Genomic DNA, 18,745 nt, shown 5'->3' on the forward strand with positions numbered 1-18,745 from the left:
CTCCTCTCTGTGGACATTAGAGCAGAACGGCTGAGTCAGTCGGTATAAAGCGCAGTAAAAATCTGCTGAAAATGTGAAGCTGGTAAAGACTCTCTTCAGCACGTATGTGAGCGATCTGAAGCTCTTCCTTGTGTTACACAATCCGCACACAGCAGAACACCTGCAGTGATGATGTTCACTGTTTGGGAGTAAAAACATTAGCAGTACAGCAGCACGACCAGCTCTTTTGTGAAAAATGACTCTGAAACTGAAAGAAAGAACATTATTAACAGTCCAATGTGCAAATCAAGCAGGTGAATTGATTTATTATTTCTGCATATGAATATAAATGACATTTTGGCTGGATCCAATGTGCCTGACAGTTTAGATTTAGTAAATGACATAAAATTAGCTTTCTTAGTGTGCTAGACATTATGCACTGCTGATCTGATTTGCAACCAGCTTTATATAGTTACCAACGGCGAAATTGTCTCTTAAGTAGACAGACGAAAATAGAAGTTCTGCTTGATGAAGCAATTAACTCCCAATTAACAGCACTGAGGAGGTGTATCAGATGTTCAGAATAGAAACTTAACATACTACTTATACTACATATGGTGCAGCACACACGCTTCTGTGGTTCCATGAAGAACCTTCAACATCCCTGCAATCTTTCCATTGCACAAAAGGTTCTTTAGTGGAAAATGTTTCCTTAGATCAGTGGTTCCCAAACTGGGATAAGTGAGGTGACAGAGAGGGTACGTGAACAAAATGCTGAGTTTTGCTGTTAATTTAATTCTGCTCCACCTTAAAATAACATTAAAACAGAGCATGCATTTCTAACAGGCACAATGCTGTGAATACATGACATCCAATCAAAATACCAAAACTTTCACCGTCAAAACTGACTGCATCTGTTTCCACACAAGCAGCATGTAGGTTGTGTGCAGCCTGCTGCCTTAGCAAATCACGCTACATTACTGCCGTTCTCCACAATGCACCTGTAGATTTATTACTGACTAACAGCCTGGCACAGACTATGCATAAAGATCGATAAAAGATTCAACCTCTTCGATAAAAAAACACATACCCTTTGTGAGTCATTTTTAATATTGATGATATTATATGAGCAAGAATGCAAATCCAATCCACACGATTGCAAATGTGACTTTGATTTTATACAACAGTTCAACAAACAAAAGGGTAATATTAAGTTATGTTCATTTTAAACCCAGTATTGTCAATCCGGGTCAAGGCACCAATGTAACCCCTCCGGTTCTTCTCACACTGCTCCGAGTGGGATTTGAACCTGCATCACCATCATGGGAGGAAGGCACGCTAACAAAGACCGCAGCCTCTAGTGTCAGTCCCTAGTGCACTTCTAGAGGCCAGGGGAGTGAAGTTTACCTGCACAGCTGGCCTCTGTTACACTTACCCCCATCCGGGTCACGGCACCAATGTAACCCCTCCGGTTCTTCTAACACTGCTCTGAGTGGGACTCGAAACTGCGTCACCGTTATGGGAGGAAAGCAAGCTAACAAGGACGCTAAAGACCTCAGCCTTTAGTGTCAGTCACTAGTGCACTTCTTGAGGCCAGGGGAGTGAAGTTTACCTGCACAGCTGGCCTCTGTTACACTTACCCCCATCCGGGTCACGGCACCAATCTAACCCCTCCGGCTCTACTCGCACCGCTCTTAGCAGGATTAGAATTGCCATTTCCAGAATGGTAGGTAGGAACATGGTAGGTAGGAACAAGGAATGCTAAAGACCACTGCCTCTAGCATCAGTTCCAACACTCACTCCCATATGGGTCACAGCACCAATGTAACTGGTTCTGGACGATTTGACCTAAAACCAAAATATCGATTAATTGAACATTTTACCTCGATTATGATTAATGAACTATCTTTTTTTTTTGCCCTTATAGTTTACTGACATGGTTTGTAGGCCTACTGTAAATATGCTCAATTATTAAAGGTGATATCTTTTTTTTTTTATGAAAAATTGCATTTCTTTGTGATTTTAAAATAATTGCAGGAAATGGCTCGCTTTCAGCAGTTATTGTCTATGGATCATAACATTTCTTACAGATTGCTGTGTGTTATAAGTCAGATACAGATAAATTAGCACAGTAGGCCTACATTACATTTATTTGAATGCATTAATGAGAGAGTGATTGTGTGTGTGTGAATTAGTCATATCGTCTCTTGTGAAGCGGTGCGTTGTAGTTACTTCAAAAGTAGACAAATCTATGCTAAAATGGTTGAGTTTCTAAGCTACTTTAGTGATGAATCACAGGTCGGCATTGAAAATGAGTTTCTGCGCTCCTCTCTGTGCGCGATCTTCACGTGATCTTCACGTGATGTGTGAGCTACTGTGTTCGTGTGTCACAATATATCAGGCAATATTTCAACATAATACACATCCAATGGTCTAAAATTGCTTCAATGTTCAAACTGGCAAGCCTTAAAACACATACAATTGACAAACTTCCGTGAGGACGGAAGTGAAAGTTATCTGGCTTCAGGGCTTGTGCGTTGTGCTCGTGCGCTCTCTGTCTCTCAAAAAAAAGCTAGCAAGAAGTTTTCTACATTGTTGTTCTTGAATGGTGTAAAATCGCTTGAATGTTCAAACTGGCAAGCCTTTAAACGCATTTAATTGACAGACTTTCTTGAGGACGCAAGTGAAAGTGATCTTGCTTCGGGCTGTGTGTGCGTGTAGCAGCACATATAAGAATGGCGATTAACTTACTTGTAACATAAACTGTGTAAAACAGGGGTGTCCAAACTCGGTCCTGGAGGGCCGCTGTCCTGGAGGGCCGCTGTCCTGCAGAGTTTAGCTCCAGCTTGCCTCAACACACCTGCTGTAATTTCTAGTATGCCTAGTAAGACCTTGATTAGCTGGATCAGGTGTGTTTAATTGGGGCTGGAGCTAAACTACGCAGGACAGTGGCCCTCCAAGAGCAGAATTGGACACCCCCTGGTGTAAAACATGCAATTGTCATTGCAATACTGAGCATCCAGATTTTTATAAACAAAGATAACTGCTCCCAAATCCCAAACTGCACTTGATGTGACTGGACGGGGTGGAGTCACGTAGGCTAACTACACATGGGATTATTAACAGGATTAAAAAAAGGAAATAACTGACATGGGAGAGTTAGAGGTTTTGAATTTCGGTTTTGATTACTTTTCGATTAATCGTCCAGCCCTAAATGTAACCCCTCCTGTTCTACTCGCATCGCTCTCAGCTGGATTCAAACTAGGTAGGCACAAGAACAAGGATGCTAAAAACCATAGCCTTTAGCGTCAGTTGCTAGTGTGCCCCTCTTGAGGCCAGGGGAGTAAGATTTACTTGCACAGCTGGCCTCCGTTGCACTCACCTCGATCCGGGTCACGGCACCACTCTAAGCGGGATTCGAACCAGTGTCACCGGCCTTGGAGGTGGCCGTGCTAACAAGGATGCTAAAGACCGTAGTCTTTTGCGTCAGCCTTTAGAGCGCCTCTCTTGAGGCCAGGGGAGTGCGATTTACTTGCACAGCTCTTTACTAGCTGGCCTCCGTTACACTCACACGTGGCAGACTGGTTTCCCCAGCACGCTCATGAGAGAGAGAGTGATTTGCATCAGCTCTGATGGACATGAGATCACTTCCTTCCAACTGTAAGAACAGAGGAGATCATAATCACAGTCCATTTCCTTCTGGTAAGGGCGCATTAGGTATGCATACTAGCTTTACACCTCTGACTGTTTGCTGCCATATCCAATAAAAACATTTTGTTAGCTTCTCTAAATGTTTGCGACTACGCTGTATGAGAGGGAGAAAAGCAATTTACTCTCAGCAGATTGAGTCGAGGAACTTATCGGAATACAGAAATTGCTCTTGTAGACAGAAGTAAAACGGATTCTGTGAGGGAAAGATCATGGCTAGTTCAGAGATCCTGACCTCATTCCCTTAAATTGTGCTTGAATGTTTCATTAGTCGATAAAGGCCAAAACAAGCAGACCAACTTGTGCGTTTATCCACAACTGATGTCTTCATTTGTCAAATTTGGTCCTTGATGCATTCTGAAACGCAATTTGGTAAAGGCTAAAAGTTAAAAAGAAAGGCATAAACCTTTATATTCTGGCTGCAGAATATTTTATTCAGCTCTTTTCAGTTTTGTCTCCAGTAATAGACGGTTGGGGTTTCACATTTACATAAATCTTGTTCGGGTGACTAGTGGTTTCTAATCACTTTAGGATAATTTGCCTCCTGAAATGACGGAAGAAATTGGAGTTCGCTGCAGCCGTGTGACAGATGGAAACCGTACAAGATTTGAACACTACAAAGTGATAGTCATATTTTCATTTAGCTTTAGCTGACTTTGGTCACAGTGTAATGTAAGTCAGATGTAACCCATGGCTATTCCTACAAATCCTACCAACCAAATTCAAAGATGATTTATTTATTTAAATATTTGATGCAAATATAATCAGACTTTTTATTTTAATTATATTTATTTATTTTTTAATATTTATTTAAATAATTGTATTCATTTATTTATTGTAAGGAGTATTTCCACTGTATTTTTTTAAATAAATACCTAAATTAATTATAACTTTTTTTGTATTTAAATAATTGAATTTATTTATTGTAAGGGGGGTTCCAATGTCATTTATTTGTATTTATTTATTTATTTAAATAAATTAATCATTTTTGTTATCTAAATACATTTATGTAAACAAATGTATTTATTTATGGAGTATTTTTTTACCATCATTTTATTTATTTATTTATTGTAAGACGGTTTTTCCACTGTAATTATAATTTATTCATTTAAATTATTTATTTATTTTATTTAAACACTTTTATGCAAATCATTTTCATTTAATTATGGGGTATTTTTTTACCATCGTTTTATTTATTTATTCATTATAAGAGGGTTTTCCACTGTAATTGTTATTTATTTATTTAGAAATACTTTATTTGTTTATTTTAATATTTTTATTTTAAAAAAATATATATATTTATTTATTTAATTAAATATTATATTTAAATAATTGCATGTCTTTATTGATGAGGGTATTTCCACTGTTATTTAAATTGTAATATAAATAAATACTTTATTTATTTATTTGATTATGTTTTTATTATTTAAATAATTGTATTTATTTATTGTAAGTGTTTTTTCCCTCTAATCTTATAAGAATAATTTTATCATTTAAATATATGTAAATTATGTAAATGATTGTAATAATTTATTTAAATAATAGTACTTAATTTTTCATTTGTTCGGTTTTGATGATTAAATATTATGGTGTGTTTAGTAGATGTTGCCATATCATTTCTCCTTCTGTATTCCATTCATAGTCGCCCATGGTGACATTCTTTTGCTCTTAGGAAGCTGGAGTCGATGGGAACATTAGTATGAAACCCGTCACTCACACAAACAACATTGTGGAGCTCTTCACAGCCGCTCAGATTGCTATTGACCGCTGCTGAATTTTGCATTTAACCTGAAGCAAAACTCTGCCTCTCCATCCCTCTCTCTCTCTCTCCATCCCTTTCTCTCTTGCTCACCTTCCACATTTGTTACGCCATTCGTGTCCTGTCAATTACCCTTTGATTAGGATAACTTGCATGGCCTGATTAGTTGGCTCTGCCATTTGATGCATAATAAGCAGGTGTGTTGAATAATTCATCAGCGTCACAGAGGGTATTAATGACGGTGGGGTTACAGAGGGGCACAATGACTGTGTTCCTCATCTACCCGCATGCCTTTGCACAGGTTTTGACCCAAGTGCTGAATGTAATGCAATGCTGTGAGGGACAGACGGGCACTGTTGTGTACATTAGTGCTGATCGCCCCACCAAAAACCTCTGGCAAACATTTGTGAAATTAGATGTGACCTAAGACATTCTTTCAGTCTTATTTCCAGTCCCAGAGATTGATTTTTATTCAAACAGTTACAGATTTCAACTTTTTCTTCGCAAAGGTCACATTTAAATGTCTGGAAAGTTGACCATATCAATACTGATTGTGTGAAATGTGATCAATTTGATTCCGACTGCATCCCTCAGTTGATGCATAATTTTTATCAAAACCAGCAATTTTGCCCCTATAATTTTGACACTTTTCCAAATACACTATATTGCCAAAAGTATTGGGACTCCTCCAAATCATTGAATTGAGGTGTTCAACCCCTTCATGGCCACAGGTGTGTAAATCAAGCTCTAGGCGTGCAGACGCTTCATTAGCGAGAGAATGGGCCGCTCTCAGGAGCTCAGAGAACTCAAGCTTGGATCGTGATCGGTAGCCGTCTGTGCAATAAGTCCATTCGGGACATTTTCTCACTACTAAATATTCCACGCTCAACTGTTAGTGGTGTTACAACAAAGTGGAACCGATTGGGAACAACAGCAACTCAGCCACAAAGTGAAATCACAGAGCGGGGTCAGCGCATGCTGAGGGTCACCGAAGTCGCCAACTTTCAATAGTCAATCGACCCTTTTTGTGCCAACGTCACAATTACGTCACGGCGTTAGCTGGAGGCAAAACAAAGGAAAAACTGGAGGCGGCCAATACAAACCAACACCGAGTCGGAGCTCAAAATGTCATTTTTTTGTGATTTTGGGTGCCAGAATCAATGGAGTACAGGCTCCAAATTGAAATTTTAACGCATACCTGCTACTACTGCCAGACAAAAAAAACAACGACAGCTGTGGTTAAACGCAATAAAATGAGCGGACTGGAGTGTGTGTGTGTGTGCAGGCGCTGGCTAGGCAGAACTTCGGATCGTACGACACAAAACTCATCTGTTAAATCTGTATATTTTTAGTCTTGTACATGTCCATTTAGCACATAGTTATAGGCATCTAACGATCTATGCGCATTCATGTTTTCACCATGAAGTAGCCTAAACTGAGAAATGTAGATATTTAATGGGAATTTTACAAAACAATGTTGCTATTGTAAATAAACCTGTATATACACTGTAAAAAAAATCTATTTCAACTCCAATTGAAAATTTTCTAGTGAGCGATCACATCTAAAATTTTCAGTTGGCCAAATTGAATTTCTTGAATTTAATTGAATTAAATTGCATCAATTCACAGAAATTCAATTTGGCCAACTAAAAAATTTAGATGTGATCGCTCACTAGAAAATTTTCAATTGGAGACCTGAATTTTTTTTACAGTGTAAATATCTTTACTAATTTTGGCAAAATATAGGGCATTTAAAAAATGCCCTAAATCCCCTTAAAACTGTACAACTAGAGAGTAAAAACATTAGGCTATTAAAAAAGCGATTTGTGTTTATAAAAAACTGACATGATTTTTTTATAAAAATCACACAGAGTACCCAAAACAGCAGCTTGCATAAAGTTTAAGGTAAAAATAAGCATTTGCTTATTCCGCCTATGCCGTGGGCCGGCTCTGGGTGTAATGGCTCAACCGGAGGTAATGCTGTCAGATCGTCCATCCATCGAGTGAGCTTGTACGGGTCGGTCAATCTGGTTCTGTCCCTTAAGGTTAACTTTTTAAAATAACAGTAACAGTCCCGGACAGAGAGTGACCTTACATATTCAGATACAATTACTGCAGTCATTGTTTATAAACAAGCTCACCTTAAAAAAACTAGCTGGCTAGCATCAGTGAAGCGATCTGGGGAATCTTTCTGCCTCCAGCTAAGCACAAAAAAACGTCACAATGTTTACTAACTGAAAAAGGGACTATAGCTCCAGACCTCCAAACTTCGGTGGCCTTCAGATGAGCTCAAGAACAGTGTGTAGAGCTTCATGGAATGGGTTTCCATTGCCGAGCAGCTCATCCAAGCCTTACATCACCAAGTGATGGATGGAGTGGGGTAAAGTGTGCCGCCACTGGACTCTAGAGCAGTGGAGACGTGTTCTCTGAGTGATCAATCACACTTCTCTATCTGACAATCCCATGGATGAGTCTGGGTTTGGCGGTTGCCAGGAGAACGGGACTTGCCTGACTGCATTGTGCCAAGTGTAAAGTTTGGTGGAGGGGGGATTATGGGGTGGGGTTGTTTTTCAGGGGTTGGGCTTGGCCCCTTAGTTCCAGTGAAAGGAACTCTTAATACTCCACCAAGACATTTTGGACAATTTCATGCTCCCAACAGTTTGGGGACGGTCCCTTCCTGTCCCAGCATGACTGACCAGTGCACAAAGCGTCGCTCCATAAAGACATGGATGAGCGAGTTTGGTGTTGAGGAACTTGAGTCCTGACCTCAACCCGATAGAACAGTTTTGGGATGAATTAGAGTGGAGACTGAGAGCCAGGCCTTCTCGTCCAACATCACACATGCGCTTCTAGAAGAATCCCCATAACACTCCTAGACCTTGAGGAAAGCCTTCCCAGAAGAGCTGAAGCTGTTAGAGCTGCAAAGGGTGGGCCGACTCCATATTAAACCCTACAGATTCAGAATGGGATGTTTGTGTGCATGTAAAGGCAGGCGTCCCAAAACTTTTGGCAATATAGTGTATGTTAAACCAATGTTATCAGACATAATTTGAGATGTGGTGGAAATGGCTGAATATTATTAGTGGTTAAATTACACTAGTGAGGACGTGAAAGGTAGTTTTCATTTGTGTCTTCTGTGTGTTAAAAGCCTTCCCAGGCTGCTTTAAAAATTAAATCAAGTTTGAGATGGAAATTTCCTTCATGCTCTGTCGTTGTCTTGCTTTTAGGTTTGCATAAAGCAATTATTCTATTATAATGAGTGCTGGCTGTATATCAGAGCATGGCAGATCCTCGTGCTGAATTTAAAGGGTTGTTCCTTCAGGAGGGATTCAAACACGCGTGTCGTCTCCGCCGAGGGTCCGACCACAATCCCTGCGGATCCAGACGAGAATCAGCTACACACCACAAAAAGAGGAGCAGACACAGAAAAGCAACAGGAAATGACCTGTTTTACTTCCATAATGTGTTTCTGAGTGAAAGAGGATATTCAAAGAGAAGAAAAAATAAATAGAATGGCATTGCTTTTATCCATGAGGATCATGAAAAGTGGGCATTTTTTTATACCAGAATGCTCTCTGTATGGATTTATTTGTTGGTTTGTTTTGTTTGTTTATTGGGAAGTTTAGATTATATTTATTCATATAATATATATATATATATATATATATATATATATATATATATATATATATATATATATATATATATATATATATATATATATATATATATATATATATATATATTACATTTTTTAGGGATAACATGCACTGGATGCAAGTTATATTGTATTTATTTATATATATATATATATATATATATATATATATATATATATATATATATATATATATATATATATATATATATATATATATATATATATATATATATATATTAGGAATAACATGCACTGGATGTAAGTTTAAATTGTATTTATTTATATCATTTTATTAGATTTTTTTAGGAATAACTTGCACATAATGTAAGTTTAAATTATATTTATTTCTTTTATTTATTTTTATTTTAATTTTTTTAGGAATAACATGCACTGATTGTAAGTTTAAATTATATTTATTTATATCATTTTATTATTTTTTTTTAATAATTTTTTTAGGAATACCATGCACTGGATGTAAGTTTAAATTATATTTATTTATATCATTTTATTTTTTTATCCATGTTTTATGGATTAACATGCACTGGATGTAAATTTAGATTATATGTATTTATATAATTTTATTTATTTTATATTTAGGAATAAAATGCACTGAATGTAAGTTTAAATTATATTTATTTATTTAATTACATTTTTTATAAATTTTTCTAGGAATAACCTGCACTGGATGTAAGTTTAAATTATATTTATATAATTTTATAATTTTTTTAAATATTATATTTAGGAATAACGTGCTGAATATAAGTTTAAATTATATTTATTTATATAATTTTTTATAGTTTTTATTTTTATTTTTATTTTTATAGATAACATACACCGGATGTAAGGTTAAATTATATGTATTATAAAAATATATATTTTCATTAGATAAAATGCACAATAAGACCGAAAATGTTTAACAGTAGGGTCAATTTTGATTTCATGAGCATTTTCACATTCTATGAAGTCTCTGTTTTGAAGTAGCCTCATGCGTTTGCGCCCTGATGTCCGTCCTCATCCGTCGTGTCTCACATTCGGACACCAGCCGAACAGCACCTCTGCTAATTGAATTCATCCCTAATTAAGATGATAATTAGATGCGCTGATGATAACGAGCTGACCCCTGCGGCTCTGGTTCTGCGTGGTCAGCAGATGTTTATCAGTCCCTTCAGACCAAATGAGCAAATCGTTCTGTTTGCACGAGTCTGGAGCTCTGACTAATGGAACCATCACGTTAATATTCACATCAGCTCGACGGCCACCCGCAGTTTCACGTTCAGACGCACACAATAATGAGAGGCAATGTGAAGGAAATCTAATTTTCGGTATATTGCTGCCTTTAGATGGAGAATAATAAGTAAAAATCAAATTTACGTTACGAGCAAAACTGAGGTGATTGGGTACTATAATGCAAGCTTGTGTTTTTAAAATATTTCTCAATCTGCGTGTGCGTTTGGTTTGATCGGGTTCATTGCTCATGCTTCAGTTTTGCACAAGCACCATTCACATTTTTAATCTAAAACTAGTTTGACTTGTCAAGCCTCGCACTCCCATATCAACACAACTTCATAAAAGCATTCGGGTTGAAAAACATACAAACATTCATAGATAAACTAAAGCCGGACAAACACATTCAGGGATTGTGAAGTTCTTAAGCTAGCGTCCTTAAATCCCAGATGAACTGCAAACTTCAGGCTGTGTTTTCTGGCATCCGCTTCGTTCTGCTGCATTTAGATCCGTTCATGCATGTCTCATCCGGGCAGGTGTGATAATTAAAGCTGTGTTTCTTAATTGCTTTTGACCAGCGGACCAGAACGTGAGCATGGCGATGTAGAAAGCGTTGGGTCAGAATCATGCGAGGAAGTGTTTGGCGTTCAGAGACAGAATAAACAAGGATTTCTGCTATTGCTTAGTATTTGCTCTTTTACAGCTCAGAAGTATAAATGTTGTTTTGCATGTAGTTATACTAGGAACTGTCGCATTTTCGTGGATGCACATAAAGTAAACTAAATTTTAGCATTTCTCTAGTCGTTTTTTTTTTTTCGCATTGCAATACTTTTTACTCAAACAATACATTCAATGGCAACATTCAACTGATCGTTTTTGAGTATGAATGTGTCATTTTGAGTTGAAAATGAACTCCAAATGTCACAAAATAGCATGTTACGTAACCTAACAACAAGAGCAATGATAAAACAGTGTACATACAGCTGGAAAACAACAAAAAATCAACCTTATTAATCATTCCTGCCCCAGTGCATGATGGGAACACCAGTATCAGAAAAGTTGAGTAGGTTTTACTTAATTTTATAATGCTGATGCAGTGTTAACCCTCTTGAGTCGGCCGTCGCGCCGGCTTGATTGGCTTGCTTTTTTTCTTAACAGTGCCAAAGAGACTCAAATAACTCGCTTTTTATCATTCAGGCAAGTGTTATACATCATTATAATATGTTAAGTTTTATGTGAATGTTTTATGTGAATGAGCAGGCTCAGTAATTCTCACATCAGTTTAAAGCAAAAACTCCAGGCAAATACACCCATTAGTCAAAAGTCTTTTTTACCGAAAGTCGGCGACCGGTAAAAAACATGCGCTCAGTGTGAAATAGACGCTTAGCGACTCATCGCGCAAAAATACGGCACTCCCATTGAATTCAATTAGATAAATATAAATATATGGATTTTTCCGTCATCGTCTTGCCAGTTACGCTTTTTCCGTAATTTGAATATGGGAGGCGGTCCACTGGGAACTAGATATTTTACTTTATAAAGTTTTAAATATTGATTTTATTTTATTTTTTTCTACAAAAACCCCATCGATTAGCTTCAGATTCGCTCTATTAACCCCCGGAGCCGTGTGGAGCAGTTATATGATGGATTGATGCACTTTTTTAAGCTTCAAACTCAATGGACTCACTGCCATTATAAAGGTTGGAAGCGTCAGGATATTTATTAATATAACTCTGACTGTGTTCATCAGAAAGAAGAAAGTCATATACAACCAGGATGACTTGAGGGCGAGTAAATCATGGGCTAATTTTAATTTTAAAGTTAGCTACTCCTTTAAAAATGGTGACTTGAAAGCAGCATTTTATTGTTTTAAAAGCTGCTGAAATGAGACTGCATGTTCACTTTATACAGCCAGAGGTCAAATCCAATTAAATGTTAAAGACTTTCTTATTTTAACAGAATCAGCCGTGACTTTGCTGGTCTCAGATGTTTAAGTTGATGGAGTCACACATCTTTATCTCCCCATCGGCTGCTGTGGTTTGTCATCCATGACGGTGTTTTGCCGCTACTTGAGTGTGTAAGTTCCCCAGAGAGCGATTGCTCTATCCGTCTTCTTTTGTGTCCCATCGTCTTCCTGTTTCACCTGCAGTCAAATGATCCGTCGATGGATCCATCCGGGCTCCTGCTGCGGGTCGAGTCCCAGTGGCCGCGAGGTCCTGACCGCCGGACCACCTGACAAAAGACCAATCATTCTCCAGGTAACAGATCGATGAGGGTTGTAGAGGGTGAGCTTCAGTGATCACATGATTTGACTGACATGAATCTTACTGGGCCATCTAACCAATCAGAGCAGAGTAGACCAATACTCTAAAAATACTGGGTGAAAAACAACCCAAGTTGGGTTGAAAATGGACTAACCCAGTGATTGGGTTGTTTTAAGCAAACATTTAACCCAACCGCTGGGTTAAAACGACCCATTCACTGGGTTAAAACGACCCAATTGCTGGGTTAGTCCATTTTCAACCAAACTTGGGTTGTTTTTAACCCAGCATTTTTTAGAGTGAAACCCAATCAAAACCTTTTAAAATTATTTTATTTTATAATATAATATTTTTGTGCCAATCATTCAGTTATGATTCTCATTATTATCACATAGACACTAATATGGTTTTACAGTAAGGAGAAATGTGACGTTTCTTTTATTTAAATGTTACTATGTTATGTTATGTTTCAAAGATTCACTGTATTAAAGTTTGACTTCATGGCAATTTTTTATGTTAATCATCCAACTATTATGAACTCATTATTGTCACACACTCATATGGTTTTACAGTTAGAAGACATTTAACAATATTAATTTACATTAGCAGGCAAATTCTCACTATGGTAAAGCAGCAAAGGAAATCATAATTTGCAATTATATTGTAGCTTTTTTATCATTGTATTAAAGTATTTAACTTTATAACATATTTTTTTATGTTAATCATGCAATTATGATTCTCAGTTAGAAGACATTTGATATTTTTATTTTACATTAGTATCCAAATTCTCATTACGTTAAAGCAACAACAACAAATTCCCTCATAATTTGCAACGTCTAAAAAATTAAACATTATTTAAATGGTTAAAATTATTCAGGTTTTTTGTCTTTTTTATGTTCATCATCCAATTATGAGTCTCATTATTGACACACATTAATATAGTTATACATTAATGAGAATAATGAAAGTGACGAACACATCTGACGCATTACAATAATGAGACTTTGGCTGGAAATGTGTTTAATTGTCATTAAAATAATCTTACAAAGGCAATTTTCTTTGTCTAATATAGTCTTGTTTGCAGTGTTCCAGGCCTGTTTGCTTGCGGTTCACCCAGAATCACATTGTCCTTTCAGAGGAACAAAAGAAAAACTATTCTCTCAGATCCTCAAGAGGTTTCCTAAGAAAGCGATCCAGCAGAACTATGTGTGTGAGGCTGCGTGTTTATAATGGGCTTTTACAGTCGTGTTTTTCCAGCACATATTAATCATGCATGTCAATGACAGTCTGCAGCCATTATTTGTTCTGACATACAGTTACTCTGATCCTAAAACACAGTTAATATTTCATTTCTTGTATGTATTTTTCACAGACAGGCCGCTCTGTTCCTGTTTTCCGCCTCTACAGAAAGACCATCGCTATTCGTTATTACCTCAGCGTATTTCATTATATCACGGGGGTGTGATTTCAGCTGTTCAGCGGCCTTGTTTTACTAGTTAATGGCTTTTCCGTGTGGCTGCTTGAGAAAGAAATATAAAGTGTAGTGCTTTGGAACAGGTTTGGCGTGTGAGTTCTAATGGAAATCTTTCATACACTGAATGAAAACACCTTGTGTGCTCTTCAAAGCCTTCATACTCTTATATATATGATGGATACAAACTACTACAAACAGTAACTAACAATTCCAAACCGCTACAAACAGTTCCAAACACTACAAACAGTTACAAACCGCTACAAACTGTTCCAAAGCGCTACAAACAGTGACAAACAGTTCCAAACCGCTACAAACAGTTACAAACCGTTCCAAACAGTTCCAAACAGTTCTAAACCGCTATAAAACAGTTCCAAAGCGCTACAAACAGTCAAAAACAGTTCCAAACCGCTACAAACCGTTACAAACAGTTCCAAACAGTTCCAAACCGCTTCAAACAGTTACAAAACGCTACAAACAGTTACAAACAGTTACAAACCGCTACAAACAGTTACAAACCGCTACAAACCATTACAAACCATTACAACCAGTTCCAAACGCTACAAACAGTTCCAAACACTACAAACAGTTCCAAACTGCTACAAACAGTTCCAAACGTTCCAACCGCTACAAACAGTTCCAAACGTTCCAAACAGTTCCAAACCGCTACAAACTGTTCCAAACCGCTACAAACAGTTCCAAACCACCACAAACAGTCATAAACAGTTCCAAACCGCTAAAAACCGTTACAACCAGTTCCAAACGCTACAAACAGTTCCAAACTGCTACAAACAGTTCCAAACTGCTACAAACAGTTCCAAACAGTTCTAAATGTTACAAACAGTTCCAAACCGCTACAAACAGTTACAAACAGTTCCAAACAGTTACAAACGTTACAAACAGTTCCAAACCGCTACAAACAGTTCAAAACCGCTACAAACAGTCACAAACAGTTCCAAACAGTTCCAAACCGCTACAAACAGTTACAAACGTTACAAACAGTTCCAAACCGCTACAAACAGTTCAAAACCGCTACAAACCGCTACAAACCGTTACAAACGGTTCCAAACCACTATAAACCGTTTCAAACAGTCACAAACAGTTCCAAACCGCTACAAACCATTACAAACAGTTCCAAACAGTTACAAAACGCTACAAACAGTTACAAAACGCTACAAACAGTTACAAACAGTTACAAAACGCTAAAAAACCGCTACAAACCATTACAAACGGTTACAAACAGTTCCAAACCGCTACAAACAGTTACAAAACGCAACAAACAGTTACAAACAGTTACAAAATACTACAAACCGCTATAAACCGCTACAAACCGTTACAAACGGTTCCAAACAGTTCCAAACCACTACAAACCGTTACAAACAGTCACAAACAGTTCCAAACCACTACAAACATTTACAAAACTCTACAAACAGTTACAAACTGCTACAAACAGTTCCAAACCGCTACAAACAGCAGTTCCAAAGTCCCCAAGTCCCACAAGTTCCAAAAGTCTAACTGTTCCAAAGTTTCGAAGTTCCAACGTTCCAAAGTTCCTCCAGCGGGAGTTCTTCTCTATATCAGTGTTTCTGAACTCCCTGAAACGCCTTCATTGTTGTCTTGAGTTTTCTTCCGGGAACGAACATGTCACACTATTCTTCATTTAAATAATTAATATGCAGAATAAAGGGGCGGGCCTTGTTGAGTTAGTTAGTAGTGTTTTGAAACTGGCAGTCATGGTAAGTGCGGGGACATATCCCAAACACAATAAAATCACAACACACTGATCCAGCCGACCAATCAGAGCACAGTGTGCTTTTCAGAAGGAGGGGCTTCACAGAGACAGGAACTAAACAGAGCGTTACTGACAGACTGGGAAAGTGACGAGCTGCAACAATATCTGTTTCCATTCACCTTTTTTTTTTAGATAATCGCATTAAAAACGCTGGATGGAAACACAAGATGGCATAAACTCGTGCATTAAAAGCGTATGCACTCAATTGAGGTGGATCATTGTTTCATCCGATAAGAAGAAATGCGTATAAACAACAATGGAAATTAATTTCCCGAATAAATCCCTCAAAACACTCTGGTGACTTTGCCTCAGCAGAGACTGTGATTGGATAACTGGACTAACCAGCTGACCAATCGCATTGCAGCATCTCAAATGTTGGTTTGGTCATTATGATTTGGTTAACCTCTTAAGCTCTGGGACCATTTTTGGGATTTTCACCTGGATTTGGCCTACCCAAATTGAAAAGCTTCCCATACCCATATACAGTGGTCTCTAAATACACAATTTGTGTGTAATTTTACAGGAAACCCTTTGAAGTTACATAAACCAGTATTTTTTCCAGTATTTTCTGGAATCTAGTGGAAAAAGCCCAAACTGTCTGCAGGATGCTAGAGCATCCTGTATTACATTACTGTATTACAGCTCAGACAACATAGGCTTACATGTTTATCACATTTAGCAGTGTTTTATGTAACTTCAAAGTGTTTCCTGTAAAATGACACCTGAATCTTGTATTTAGAGACCACTGTATGTGTGTATGGGAAGCTTTTCAATTTGAGTAGGCCAAATCCAGGCGGAAATGGTCCCAGAGCTCCTCCCCAGACACGTAAAATGTAAAGTTTATACTTGATGTCATCCCTGTACAGGGTCCGCAGAGTTTCAGAGGTTCCCTCCAGAAGCGTCTCACACACTTGTGTTCCCAAACACCAGCATCCCAACACAAGAGAACATGACATCCTTTATTGTATTTCGTCTGACGCTCTGAGACGACACTCGTTTATGATGGAGGGGAAAAGAGCCAGATTGGGCAAATTACAGTTTTATTACTGATATGTTGCACCAATTTTCCAGTAAGTGGTGATTGAAACTCTGCTTTATTCGCAAATGTGTTATGCCATATTCCAGTTTTGGATGGAAACATATGGGACAAAAAAGGTGTTTTTTGAACAACCTATTCTTAAATCAAGACTTTGTAATGGGCATAATACGGCCTCTTTGAAATTAAAGAGCAACCTAAAGAGACTTCCTCCAGTATTTTGATGATAAACACTGAGCCATTACTAAATGCAGAAAGGCATTAGTTGCCAGCTTAAACAAATGCATCTGCCAATTACGATGATGACCTGAGTTGTGCTGTAATATTCCATCTAATCCACAGATTAATCGCATCGAGTGTAAAAAATCACACTGGATCCAGAAAATGACATGCCATTAATTACCATGACTAGTTTATTTTACTCTATATGTCTTCAACTTAGTCAGTCAGTTGACAAAACAGTTTCAGTTTTAGTTGGTGCATTCTTTATCTTATATGTTATCTTTACACAAAAAATAAACGATTCAAATACTATTGTAAATGCTTCTACTCTATTGATTTATTAGAATAGGTACTTCAAGTTTATCAGTAGAAACCAGCATGAAATCTGTTGCTTTGCCAATCGTTTCATGTGCCGTTCTTTGGGTTTTTCTGTGCCGTTCTTGGAATACCGCTTCGTCTTTGTATTGATCGCTCACAAATGAAAGGTTTTCCTGAGCCGATTAAAAATGATAGTTTATCTAAGACTTTCAAAGCATCATTTCGTACGAGGGCTTCTTTGAAGAGCGACTCCAAATGGGTTTTCCGTCAATAATGAATAACAGTTTATTTCCTTTATGAAAAGAGGAAGACTAAACCGAATCAATGAGGAAAATTAATCTGCCTAATCAATGGTGTCTTGAGTGTGACGGGTTGATTTTCTCTGTGCAGACGTGGAGGTTTCGCCCTGCCGCTGGTGTTCATCTCCCTCAGTCGAGGTGCTTTTACTGCAGCATGTTTCTGAAAATGGTGCCGGTTCATGGTAAGGTGGAGACATCTGTTTCTTGATGAGGCCTGAAAGGTCACCTTCTACCCGCAGTCACGCTCCCAGAGGAGACGGCTGGAGTCACGCTGCCGAACTGAAGTGACATTTGCCTTTCGCAGGGGACAATCTGACAATGAACTGAAAATTGAAAGGAGGAAAAAGGGGACAAATCTTTCATTTCAATCTCATGTGACTCAAGAAAGAGAGAAGATTATACTTTGTCAAGATTTGGGTTGAGTATTTCATGCTCAAATATATATATGAAGACTTCAGATGCAAAAGTCTCTAAGTCCGTCTGACGGTTTTCTTTAAAATAAGCATCTTTGTCAGGCTTCTTTGTATAGGTTTCTACCTAAGTACCGTTACTTCTGAATGGGCTGAGGCTGGGATTTAGTGGGTTTGAAGTGAAAGTATTTTATGAACGTATACTATATGCGGAGAGCATTCACTCACTATCGTTATCAAAAGTGGCTTTTAGAGGCTTTTGCATCAAAACTGTTTATATATATATATATATATATATATATATATATATATATATATATATATATATATATATATATATATATATATATATATATATATACCGATCAAGCATAACATTATGACCACCTTCCTAATATTGTGTTGGTTCCCCTTTTGCTGCCAAAACAGCCCTGACCTGTCGAGGCATGGACTCCACTAGACCCCTGAAGGTGTGCTGTGGTATCTGGCACCAAGATCCTTTACGTCCGGTAAGTTGCGAGGTGGGGCCTCCATGGATCGGACTTTTTTGTTCAGCACATCCCACAGATGCTCGATTAGATTTGGAGGCCAAGTCAACACCTCAA

The sequence above is a fragment of the Gobio gobio genome (genome assembly GCF_949357685.1).
Source record: "Gobio gobio genome assembly, chromosome: 8".
Lineage (NCBI taxonomy): Eukaryota > Metazoa > Chordata > Actinopteri > Cypriniformes > Gobionidae > Gobio > Gobio gobio.